A 12,098-nucleotide genomic window follows, 5' to 3' on the forward strand; every position below is an offset into this window, starting at 1 on the left:
GTGACTCTCCCAAAGTCACATGGCTGACAAGTGGAAGAGCCAGGATTTGAACCCATGACCTCTGACTCCAAAGCCCGGGCTCTTTCCACTGAGCCACACTGCTTCTCTGAGTAGAGATGACTTGACAAGGTTAAAAGGGTGGGGAGCATTGGGCAGGATAGAAAAGGATAGAAAAGGAGTTCAGTTCCTCCTTCTGGGAAATGGGAAGAACCAGGGGATCTTCCCAACAGCCACCTCTTCTATGGGGTGAAATGGAAGTTCAGGTGGATACTGGAAACCGGGTATATTCTCAGGCATGGACATTCAGTTAATCAATTAATCAACTGTATTTGAGCTTTTATTGGGTGCAGAGCACTATACTAAGCACTCGGGAGTAAGCGCTCAATAAATACGATTGATGATGAGAGTACAATACCACAGAGTTGGCAGACATATTCTCTACCCGCAGTAAGCTCACAGAGGATAGAGAGTTCCTCGGCTGTCACTGAAGCAGATCATATGCAGTGTGGCCTCGTAGAAAGAGCATAGACATGGGAGTGAGAGGGACCTGGGTTCTAATCCTGGCTCTGCCACTTTTCTGCTGCGTGACCTTGGGCAAACCACTTAACGCCTCTGTGTCTCAGTTAACTCATCTGTAAAATGGGGATTAATACCGTGAGCCCCATCTGGGACATGGGCTGTGTTCAACCTGATTACCTTGTATTCTACCGAGAGCTTAGAACAGTGCCTGGCACTTATAAAAACCGAATAAAACAAAAAACAAAAAAATACTTCATCAATCAATCGTATTTATTGAGCGCTTACTATGTGCAGAGCACTTCATAAGTACACTTCAGTCAGTGGTGTTTACTGAGCTCTTACTGTGTGCAGAACACTTTACTAATCTCTTGGAACTGTTGGTAGACATAGTCCTTGAGCACAGGAGCTTAGTCTGGTGGAGAGTAATGCCTTGAGAATTCACTCTTCGAAAATAAAACTGGGGAACACTTTCAGTTTTCCAACAAGCTTTCATATCAATTCTTCCCCCTTGTCCTCCAACAGCCCCGTCAGTTGGAAAAGGCGGCTCATAATAATGATAATAATAATAATAATAATAATGATAATGGCATTTATTAAGCACCTACTATGTGCCAAGCACTGTTCTAAGCACTGGGGAGGTTACAAGGTGATCAGGTTGTCCCACGGGGGGCTCACCGTCTTAATCCCCATTTTACAGATGAGGTAACTGAGACACAGAGAAGTGAAGTGACTTGCCCAAAGTCAAACAGCTGACAATTGGTGGAGCCTGGATTTGAACCCATGACCTCTGACTCCAAAGCCCGGGCTCTTTCCACCGAGCCATGCTGCTTCAAGATGCTTTTTAGAGAAGCATCATGGCTCAGGACCTCATGCCTGGGAGTCAGAAAATCATGTGCTCTAATCCCGGCTTTGCCGCTTGTTGGCTGTGTGACCTTGGGCAAGTCCTTTCTCTTCTCTGTGCCCCAGTTACCTCATCTGTAAAAGGGGGATTGAGACGGTGAGCCCCGTGTGGGACAGGGACTGTGTCGTATCCACCCCAGCGCTTAGTACAGTGCCTGGCACATGGTAAGTGCTTAACAAATACCACAATGATTATTATTAAGTTGCCATTTTACACATGGAAAAACTCAGGTTAAGACAAAGCGACTTGCCAAGGGTCCCACAGTGGACTGGAAGCAGAGGTCGGGCTGGAACCCAGGCCTCCTGGCTCCCCAGAATCCAGGCTTTTTCCATGCCATCTCTGGGTCCAAACCTGGGGTAGGTGCTTCCCCTGGACATAGTCTGAGACGGGATATAAAATGGCTAGCATTGTGTGATGGGGCTCTGCTACTCTGCAATTAACCCATCATCATGGGGCAGTGCCTTGGTGGGCAAGGTGTGTGAGTTGGACAGAACTGGTAAATGTCAAGAGAGTATATTGCAGAAGCCATCACCTATCCATTCAGCCCCGTTCACTCAGCAGGGCTTTCCCAAATTTACCCAAAGAATGGCAAAATCTTATAATCGGGAAATCACTGTCTTTGAAGTGCAGCTACTTCTGCTGTGTGGCCCAGGCAGCTGCTTATTTAGGCCAAAGCAATATCCAGTGACTATTTGGGAAGAGGAAATGAAGGAAAATCCTCCAGCTCTCTGAAGCCACCCGGGGGAATGTGAGGCAGCATCATATAAATACCTAAACTGGTATATGTCGAAGACAGCGGGAGTAACACCTCCGTTCAAAGCCTTTGGCCCGTGTGACCAACCACATTAGTCAGTGCTTCCACTGCCCCTTCCTGCGGCCATCAGCCCCCCTGGGGACAGTAAAGTTCCACAGCTGGGCAAGGTGATTCTTCTTTACATGCTAGTAGCCCCGCTAAGATGCAAAGCTTGGTGCAAAACTATGATTAGGAATCATTAAATATAAAATATCAATTTCCCATGTTAAAAGGCAACAATAAAAGTGAAAATTCAGTTGGGCTTTGAATGTGCTGAGTAAAATAGTTTCCCCCAGGCAAAGAATTTCAAAGTTTCAGGACTTTAATCTATATGGTTTAATTATTGCAACATGCAGGAAGGATCTAAGAGAACAAGCACATCAGCATTATAAGATGGCTCAGGCCATTCAAGCTTTCATTAGTCCATGCCATCTTTCATAAGAGAAGCAAAGATGAGGTCCAGACTGCCAGTAGGCATTAAAATCCCGGGTTGCTTTTCAAAACAGCTCTAATAGCAGTTGGTTCTTCTATTGGATATATGTCATATTGTAGTAGTTGCCAACTGTCTACCTCAAAGACATTTTGGGAGGATTAATGAAATAGTAAGCTCCTTGAAAGAGCTGTCAAAATGAAAGCTCCGAAATATCTATATCAATCAATCAATCAGTCATATTTATTGAGCACTTACTATGTGCAGAGCACTGTACTAAGCGCTTGGGAAGTACAAATTGGCAACACATAAAGACAGTCCCTACCCAACAGTGGGCTCACAGTCTAATCTATCTATCTATCTATCTATCATCTATCTATCTATCTAATCATCTATCTATATCTATCTATCTATCTATCATCTATCTATCTATCTATCTATCTCTATCTATCATCTATCTATCTATCTATCTATCTATCTATCTATCTATCTATCTATCTATCTATCTATCTATCTATCTATCTCTCTAATCTATCTATGCCCAGGTACTTAGAACAGTGCCTGACACATAGTATTTTAATCACTTACTATATATCAAGCACTGTTTTAAGCACTGGGGTAGATACAAGTTAATCAGGGGGGCATTGTCACTGTTCCCAAGGGGTCTCACAGTCTACATGTTTGTGTGTGTGTGTGTGTGTGTGTGTGTGTGTGAGAGAGAGAGAGAGATATTTCTATATTACATAGCTATGTGTGAATATGTGTGTAGGGACTGCACTTCTAATCTGCGCTTCTCTAAGTACTACACAAATGTGAATCCTTCAACGAACCCTTTTCTGAGGAAGGCTTTAACAGCTGTTTCTTTCCTCACATTCCATTCATTATGGTGTCTTCTAATTCTTTTGAATCATACTCTCCCAAGCACAGTGCTCTGCACATAGCAAGTGCTCAGTAAATATCACTGATGGATTGATTCCATCCAAAGAAGTGGAAGCGCCAAGTTCCTCTAGACTCCCCCTTCTAGACAGTGAGCCTGTTGTTGGGTAGGGACCGTCTCCATATGTTGCCACCTTGTACTTCCCAAGCTTAGTACAGTGCTCTGCACACAGTAAGTGCTCAATAAATACGATTGAGTGAATGCAAGCTTATTACGAGCAGTGAACCTGACTGCTAACTCTGTTGCCCTGTTGCTCTCCCAAGTGTTTAGTACAGTGCTCAGCACATAGTAAGCGCTCAAATACCATTGACCACAAAGGAGCTGGTCTTGCCCAGTGTTGGAATCCACTCTGAGGTCGGATCTAGGCTCCCTGGTACTGCCTTGCCCCTCTCGGTCTTTCCAGTTTGACAGAGCTCTATTCAAAAATGAGCAATCTGTATTCAGACAGTGTTCTAGCTCTAATCCCCTTTTAGAAAGAAAACAAGAAATAGCTTTTGCATGATTTGGTAGCCTCTGCCATAATATCCTGTTACTAAGAAACATGGTATCATTTCCTTTCCCTAGCACAAAATTGTTCTATTTAACAATTTAAATGGTATTTAAACCAGGTCTTAATTCCAGTTTAAAACAAATATTTATTTAGTTATGATTTGAACAAAATTATCTGTCCTAATGTATTTCCCTCGTCGGGAGGTACTGGGCAATTTGAAGAGATTTTGCAAAAATAATAAATTCCACCTAAGAGAGACGGAAATGTATGGTTTTTAACGATATGCTTTTCCTAAGGACTGAAAAGGGGTTCAGTTTCTAGCAAAGTTAAGGTCCTTCATCAGATATGTTGTGTGGTATATGTGATACAGCAGGATATATTTCCAGTTTTGATGTAATCGGATATATATATATATTTTGGTCTTCAAACAATAAATGGAGGTATGCATGGCTGAATGGTTCTATTGCTCTGGTATTTTAATGTATTACAATTTACTGCAGTATTTACTCCAGTACTTGGCTTGTTGACACTGAAATTATCTTAAACAGGAATTATAACATGAAATTAGATTAGATATACTTCAACAAGTTTATCTCGAACAATAAATATATACACATTCTGAAGCATAGTTACCCTGCAATTTCCAGCCAGTGCTTAAAGTAATTACATATTCTGTGGTGATAACACGTTCAGCTTTTTATTGTACCACAAGCTGGTAAGATAGCTCCACCACGCATGTTAATGCTAATTAGCAGATCGAGTGTAAATCTGAGAGCCTAAAATTTTGCTGCTTTGCCAGTTTTCTCTTGATTGAAAACGGGAGGTCAAATTTCTTTTCATCCCAACTTCGACTATTCAGTATCTCCAGCAATTCTCTGCTGTCTTTCCTCTGTGCTTTTTAATCCATCAGATCTGCTATTCATTGAATGCCTTGCTGTTTGTTTTTGATTCAATAGACTCAAGCAGTTTCCTTTTTAACTGTCTTTTTCAATCAGTCCTAAAAGGGTTTCTATTCTGCACAACAATAGGTAGAGATGGCATATTTTCCTCCCCCTGGGTGGTGCTGGAGAGGTTCTTCTATTTCATAACTCCCAGAGAATATTAAATGGGAAATGAATCAGTTCAACAATGCAAGAGGATAACGGGCCATATTACTTATTTTCCGTGAATTTTCCCCTCACTTATCCGTAATTTCCAACCTGAGTATCAGACATGGAGAGACTGGTTGAATTTTTCATTCCGAGTCGATTGCGTGCTGACTGGTAGTCCTATTCAGAGCTAAATCCATTAGGTCTCCCAAGACAAATCACCACCATCACCGTCACCATTTCTCCAGAGAAAATTTAGAGTGGTCAAAGAAAACCCTGGACCAGGTACTGAAAATTCCCAGTGAATTCTAGGGCCCCTTCACCCTGATTCATCCTGATTCTGATTCCTCTAGACTAAGCTCATTGTAAGTTCCATCTCCGCATCAAACACAAACTCCTTTCCACCAGTTTCAAAGCACTTAATCAATAATCTTGCCACCTCCTAATTTGCCTTGGCACTCTCCTACTACAAGCCTGCTTGTGCAATAGGCTTCTCTAATGCCAACCTTCTCGCCGTACCTCCATCTCATCTATCTTGCCGCCTACCTCTCACCCGCAATAGTCAATCTGTCATTCGGTCAATCATATTTATTGAGTGGAGCACTATACTGTGTGCAGAGCACTGTAATAAATGCTTGGGAGAGTCTTGTCATATGCTGTCAAGTTGTCCCTGACCCATAGCGACTCCATGGACGCATCTGTCCCAGAACACCCACCTCCATCTGCAATCTTTCTGGCATTATATCCATAGAGTTTTCTTGGTGAAAATATGGAAGTGATTTACCATTGCCTCCTTCCATGCAGTAAAATTGAATCTCTGCTCTTGACTCTCTCCCATGACGCTGCTGCCCAGCACAGGTGAGTTTTGACTTGTAGGAATGATAATGATGGCAATTATTAAGTGCTTACTATGTGCAAAGCACTGTTCTAATCACTGGGGAGGATACAAAGTAATCAGGTTGTCCCATGGGGGGCTCGCAGTCTTCATCCCCATTTTCCAGATGAGGTAACTGAGGCCCAGAGAAGTGAAGTGACTTGCCCAAAGTCACACAACTGACAATTGGTGGAGCCGGGATTAGAACCCATGACCTCTGACTCCAAAGCCCGGGCTCTTTCCACTGAACCACGCTGCTTGTAGTAGATTATCTTCCACTGGCCAAGCTAGAAATGGAATAGGTATGCCTCTGATTGACTTTCCCTCCCATAAGAGAGACTGGTTGAGTACTGGAAACTCTCTAGGTGCGATCCTGACAGAGAGCGTCCTTGGGGGAGTACAGTATAACAGACTCATTCCTTACCCACAAGGAGCTAAAGCATGACAAAGACATTAATATAAATAAATTAATTACAGATATGTAAATAGGTGCTGTGGGGCTGAGTGGATGGATGAATAAAGGGAGCGAGTCAGGGCAACACAGAAGGGAGCAGAAGAGAAGAAAAAGGGCATAATCAGGGAAGGCCTCTCAGAGGAGATGTGCCTTCAATAAGGCTTTGAAGGAGGGGAGAGGACAGGAAGAGAGAGGGTCCTCCAAATAAGAGGCAGGATGTAGTCCATCATCAATCGTATTTATTAAGCGCTTACTATGTGCAGAGCACTGTACTAAGCACTTGGGAAGTACAAATTGGCAACATATAGAGACAGTCCCTACCCAACAGTGGGCTCACAGTCTAAAAGGGGAGACCGAGAACAAAACCAAATATACTAACAAAATAAAATAAATAGAATAGCTATGTACAAGTAAAATAAATAAATAGAGTAATAAATATGTACAAACATATATACATATATACAGGTGCTGTGGGGAAGGGAAGGAGGTCAGCAGTGAGGTAGTCGAGTTTGGGGTACAGTGAGAAGGTGAGCACTAGAGGAGCAAAGTGAGTTTGGGTTTTAGTAAGAGAGTAGTGAGGTGAGGTAGGAGGGGACAAGGTGATTGAGTGCTTTATAGCCGATGGTGAGGAGTTTCTGTTTGATGCGGAGGTGGATGGGCAACCACTGGAGTTTCTTGAGGACTGGGGAAATATGGCCTGAACGTTTTTGTGGAAAAGTGATCCGGGCAGCAGAGTAGAATATGGACTGGATTGGGGAGAGACAGGAGGTTGGGAGGTCGCCAAGGAGGCCGATGCAGTAATCAAGGTGAGATAAGTGCTTGGTTTAACACGATAACAGTTTGGATGGAGATGAAAGGGATATTTTAGTGATGTCGTGAAAGTGGGACCCACAGGATTTCATGATGGGTTGAATAATAATAATAATGGCATTTATTAAGTGCTTACTATGTGCAAAGCACTGTTCTAAGCACTGGGGAGGTTACAAGGTGATCAGGTTGTCCCAAGGGGGGCTCACAGTCTTAATCCCCACTTTACAGATGAGGTAACTGCGGCCCAAAGAAGTTAAGTGACTTGCCCAAAGTCACCCAGCCGACAATTGGCAGAGCCAGGATTTGAACCCATGACCTCTGACTCCAAAGCCTGTGATCTTTCCACTGAGCCATGCTGCTTCTCCATGAGAGAGAGGAGTTAAGGATAATGCCAAGGTTATGGCCCTGTAAGACAGGATAATGCCAAGGTTATGGGCCTGTAAGACAGGAAGGATGGTGCTGCTATCTCCAGAGATGGGAAAGTCAGGGGAAAGATAGGGTTTGCGGGGGGAAGATGATGAGTTCCATTCTATACGTGTTAAGCTTGAGGTGAAGGGAGGACATTCATTCATTTATTCATTCAATCGTATTTATTGAGCCCTTACTGTGTGCAGAGCACTGTACTAAGCACTTGGGAAATACAAGTTGGCAACATATAGAGACAGTCCCTACCCAGCAGCGGGCTCAAGTATAGCTGTCTTGAAGGCAGAAGGAAATGCGAGACTGCAGGGAAGGAGAGAGATCAGAGCTGGAGTTGGAGATTTGGGAATCACCCGCAAAGAGGTGGTTAGACTGATGTTCAAAATGGTAGTCCAGGTCTCTGGGCATTCATTCATTCATTCTGATGACTTGACACCTGTCCACATGTTTTGTTTTGTTGTCTGTCTCCCCCTTCTAGACTGTGAGCCCGTTGCTGGGTAGGGACTGTCTCTATATGTTGCCAACCTGTACTTCCCAAGCACTTAGTACAGCGCTCTGCACACAGTAAGCACTCAATAAATACGATTGAGTGAACCAATGAATTTATTAAGCGCTTACTGTGTGCAGAGCACTATCCCAAGTGCTTGGGCAAGTACAATACAACAATAAACAGTGACAATCCCTACTCACAACGAGCTCACAGTCTGGGAGGGGGAGACGGACATCAATACAAATAAACAAATATCAGTACAATAAATAAAATGGCACATATGTACATAAGTGCTGTGGGGCTTCGGTGAGGGGAGAGCAAAGAGAGCAAGTCAGGGTGAGGCAGAAGGGAGTGGGAGATGAGGAAGAGTGGGGCTTAGTCTGGGAAGCCCTCTTGGAGAACAAAATAATAATAATAATGATGGCATTTGTTAAGTGCTTACTATGTGCAAAGCACTGTTTTAAGAGATGTGCCTTGTCCCACAGCCCCTATGATGTCGAATCCCCCCTGCCCCCCAGTCATGTTCTATGTGTGGGTTTATCTTTCACCCTCTCCCCAGTGCTCCCTTCTTCCTCCTCTGAGCCCTGCCTCAGGTTCACCCCCCCTCTCCTAATGAAAAGCTGGCACCCATGACCCTGCTCATTAATTAGGCTGTTCCCCCTACAGGATATCACAGATGATTGTAATTGCACGTATTTGGCACTGCTGATACGCGAGGGACGCTCAGGAGGAAAGGAGTGTGTTTTTGTAATTCCAAATGGATTGGCTGAAAGACTGTGAGCCCACTGTTGGGTAGGGACCGTCTCTGTATGTTGCCAACTTGTACTTCCCAAGCGCTTAGTACAGTGCTCTGCACACAGTAAGCACTCAATAAATACAATTGAATGAATGAATGAATGAATCGATTGGGAGGGGGCGAGGTTAGCAGAAAAGCTAAACCAATGGGCCTCCTCCAGAAACAACCTTCATTAGGCATTGGGAGAAAGCATCTCAGGAAATATTAGATGCTGCCCAAATGAGAGAAGAGCAAAGCAATCCCCTCCAGCCACCCACAGGTAAGAAATTAGTCCTGCTGGGTGGTAGGCCAACGCCAGATGAAAATCAAACCCATAAATACTTGAGGCTGGATTATTTCCTACTGAAATCATATTTTTTTCCATCTTGGCACTCCGCTACTGACCCGTGACAGTGTTTTAACAAGGACAGATAGCTCGTTTCTTATCCACTCATTCCCCCATTAGTTATGGAGGAACGGTGGCCCTGTTAGGTGTTCCCCTGAGGCCTCGTTAAACCCCCAGCGAGAGGGGAGCCTCTGAAAATGAGGGATGGAGCGGTTTCCCCATTGTTCGTGCTTTTCTCCAGATCTCTGCTTCAGCTTGGGTGGTCTGGGTGCCCAGCAAGAGCAGACGGGCTTCCAACATCTGACACAATCTTCCTGGTGGGGCCTGATACGTCAAGAGCTGGCAGCCAGCCACCGGGTGTGCTTTCCTCACACTGTTGGCATTTTTCGCTCCGAGCTGCGGCCTCCACTGAGCTGAGCGGAGCTGAAGTGTGTGTGTTTGTGTATGTGTGTGTGTGTGTGTGCACACGTGCATTTTCGTGAGCCCCTGTGTGAGGCTTTGTGAGAGGAGAGAGGTGGAGAGGATCCCTTTGATTTGAACAGAAGGATTCATTCATTCAATCGTATTTATTGAGCGCTCACTGTGTGCAGAGCACTGTACTAAGTGCTTGGGAAGTACAAGTTGGCAACATATAGAGATCATCATCATCAATTGTATTTATTGAGCGCTTACTATGTGCAGAGCACTGTACTAAGCGCTTGGGAAGTACAAATTGGCAACATATAGAGATGGTCCCTACCCAATAGTGGGCTCACAGTCTAGAAAGAATGAGGTCAATGCCAGCGGTGAGCTGCAAGGTCTGTGGTTGGCGAGCGTTCCTCTGCCTCTAAACTCTCCCCAGACCATGACTATTCAGCCAAGGAGGCTGGGCTCCCCTTTTCTAGAAGAAAAGACAGCGAGCGGAGAGAGTCAGGGTGTCTTTATATCTAAGAATGCCTGGATTTCTTTAGTATATTCATTCAATCATATTTATTGAGCACTTACTGTGTGCAGAGCACTGTACTAAGCACTCGGGAAGTACAAGTTGGCAACATATATGTCAGGTCACTGTGGGCAAGGGGGTCACGCGGAAACATTTAAGCGCAGGTATGCATTGGCACCTGAGGGTGTAATCATACCTTCCGCATGTCACTGTCCATCCTCTCTTGTGAATGCTTATATCAGCCATCTATCCCCCATATGGATTGGAATCACTCTGGTGGAGTCTTCTGCCTAATTCTTTGTATTCAGGAAAGGTGGGCTTTCTCTCTCTCTCTCTCTCTCTCTGTCTCTGTTTCACTCTCGCTCTTCCTCTGGCTCAGTTTAGGTGCCTCCAAAGCAGTTGATCCATCCTTCCAAAAAACCTCAAAGCATCAGTCTGCACCATCCCACAAAGCAGCCGATCCTTTTATGTGGATTTTCTTTGGCTTTAATAAAATTATCGTCATCATTAACATTTTCGGGGTTTTTATTGTGTTCAGGGGGTTGTGTTGAACATTTGGGAGAGTACAATAAAAGAAAAGGACACAGCTGTTTCCCTGTAGTAGTTTTTAGATGCTACCCAGATCATTATTCTACATAAATGCTCAGGACGTGTCACTCCACTTCTTCAAAAACTGCCAGTGGTTGCCCATCTACCGCTGCATCAAACAAAAACTCCTCACTATTGGCTTTAAAGCGCTCCATCACCTTGCCCCCTCCTACCTCACCTCATTACTCTCCTACTACAACTCAGCTCACACATTTCACTCCTCTGGTGCTAACTTCACTGGGCTTCTATCTCTCCTATCTCATCGCTGACCCCTCACCCATATCCTGCCTCTAGCCTGGAAGATCCTCCCTCCTCAAATCCAATGATGGTTATTCTCCCCCTGCCTTTCAAAGCCTTATTGAAGGCACATCTCCTCCAGGAGGCCTTCCCAGACTAATTCCTCCCTTTCCTCTTCTCTCCCACTCCCATCTTCGTCACCCTGACTTGCTCCCTCTATTCATCCCCCTCCTAGCCCCACAGCACTTATGTACATATTTGTAATTTATTTTTTATATTAATGTCTGTCTCCCCCCGGAGTGTAAGCTCATTCTGAGCAAGGAACGTGTCTGTTTACTGTGGCATTGTACTCTTCCAAACTATTAATACAGTGCTCTGCAAATAATAAGCGCTCAATGAATTCATTCATTCAATCGCATTTATTGAGCGCGTACAATTGAATGAATGAATGAATGATGATGGTATTTGTTAAGTCCTTACTATGTGCCAAGCACTGCTCTAATTGCTAGGGTAGATACAAGGTAATCAGGTTATCCCATGTGGGGCTTACAGCCTTAATCCCCATTTTACAGATGAGGTAACATAGGCACAGAGAAGTGAAGTGACTTGCCCAAAGTCACACAGCTGATTAGCGGTGGAGCCGGGATTAGAACCCACGACCTCTGACTCCCAAGACTGTGTTCTTTCCACTAAGCCACGCTGCTTCTCTAATGAATGTGGGCGGCAGGCAATCATGAATCCTTCACAAATAAAGGGAAGAAATAGATGTGGCTGATATTAGCAAGTGTGGAAAAACCAATCACTGAATTACTGTCTTGTCTTATTCATTCATATTTATTAAGCACTTACTGTGCGCACAGCACTGGACTAAGCGCTTGGGAAGTACAAGTCGGCAACCTATAGAGACGGTCCCTACCTGACAAGGGGCTCACCGTCTAGAAGGGGGAGAGAGACAACAAAACAAAACATGTAGACAGGTGTCAGTCAGAATCGTCCCATGTGGGGCTCACAGTCTCAACCCCCA

This window comes from Tachyglossus aculeatus, chromosome 4 (genome assembly GCF_015852505.1).
Source record: "Tachyglossus aculeatus isolate mTacAcu1 chromosome 4, mTacAcu1.pri, whole genome shotgun sequence".
Classification (NCBI taxonomy): domain Eukaryota; kingdom Metazoa; phylum Chordata; class Mammalia; order Monotremata; family Tachyglossidae; genus Tachyglossus; species Tachyglossus aculeatus.